Genomic DNA, 1,418 nt, shown 5'->3' with positions numbered 1-1,418 from the left:
GAGCACAAAGTGCTACAACAATAAAAACATAGAATACAATATCAGTTAAGAACACTCATAAACAGACAGAAGCCAAATGGATATCCAAGGACTGATATAGGCCAACTCCTACCCGGCTGGCTCTCCCATCGGGGGCTTACCCGTGGTGGCATTCTCCGTGATTTTCTTGATCGTTTCGTTTTTGTGTATCTCAATGACATTCTTCTTCCCTCACAGAGCACCCCCAGCACGTTCGCCAGGTCCTTCTTCGACTCCTGGAAAACTGCCTTTATGTCAAAGCTGAGAAGTGCGTCTTCCACTCCCCCTCTGTGGCATTGCTGGGGTTCATCATCGAACAGGGAAGACTCCGTGCCGACCCATCCAAGATCTCTGCTGTCACTAATTGGCCTACCCCCACCTGTGTGAAGGACCTGCAACGCTTCCTGCGCTTCCTACGATGTGGGAAACAAGGAACTGCTGGCTATAAAATTGGCTCTTGAAGAGTGGCGGCACCTCCTTGAGGGTGCCGACCAACCTTTTTTGGTCTGGACCGATCACAAGAACTTGGCCTACCTCCAGTCAGCTAAAAGACTGAACCCCAGGCAAGCAAGGTGGGCCTTGTTCTTTGATCAGTTCCGGTTTACCCTCTCATATCGGCCGGGGTCTCGCAACCAGAAACCAGATGCCCTCTCCCGACAATATAACCCCCCAGCCACTCATGACACGCCTACCTCCAGTCAGCTAAAAGACTGAACCCCCGACAAGCAAGGTGAGCCTTGTTCTTTGATCGGTTCCGGTTTACCCTCTCATATCGGTCGGGGTCTCACAACCAGAAACCAGATGCCCTCTCCCGACAATATAACCTCCCAGCCACTGATGACAGTCCGGAGCCCATTCTTCCTGCCTCCTGTATGGTGGCCTCCATTACATGGGAGATTGAGGACACCTGATGGGAGGCGCAGCAACAGCAACCCGATCCAGGGGATGGGCCACCAGATAGAGTATACGTCCCCCTGGCTGCTAGGGCCCAGATCCTCGACTGGGCCCATGCCTCACGGCTAGCATGCCATCGGGGGGTACATCGTACCATCTCCCTCCTGAAACGTTACTTCTGGTGGCCCACCCTAGAAAAAGATGCAGGGGAGTACGTAGCCACCTATGCCCCCTGTGCGCAATCCAAACCACTCCACCAGTCCCCTGCGGGTCTTCTTCGGCCGCTGACTATGCCTAGTCAGCCCTGGTCTATATAACCCTCGACTTTGTCACCGGCCTGCCTCCCTCCCAGGGCAACACGGTCATTCTCACCATCATCGACCGTTTCTCCAAAGCCACCCATTTCCTTGCCCTTCCACAACTCCCCTCTGCTCTAGAAACCGCCCAGCTCCTGGTTCAGCATGTTTTTCGTATTCACGGCACCCCCATCACTATCGTTTCTGACC

This window comes from Monopterus albus, unplaced genomic scaffold (genome assembly GCF_001952655.1).
Source record: "Monopterus albus unplaced genomic scaffold, M_albus_1.0 scaffold70.1, whole genome shotgun sequence".
In the NCBI taxonomy this organism is placed as follows: domain Eukaryota; kingdom Metazoa; phylum Chordata; class Actinopteri; order Synbranchiformes; family Synbranchidae; genus Monopterus; species Monopterus albus.
This window is presented reverse-complemented; position numbering follows the sequence as displayed.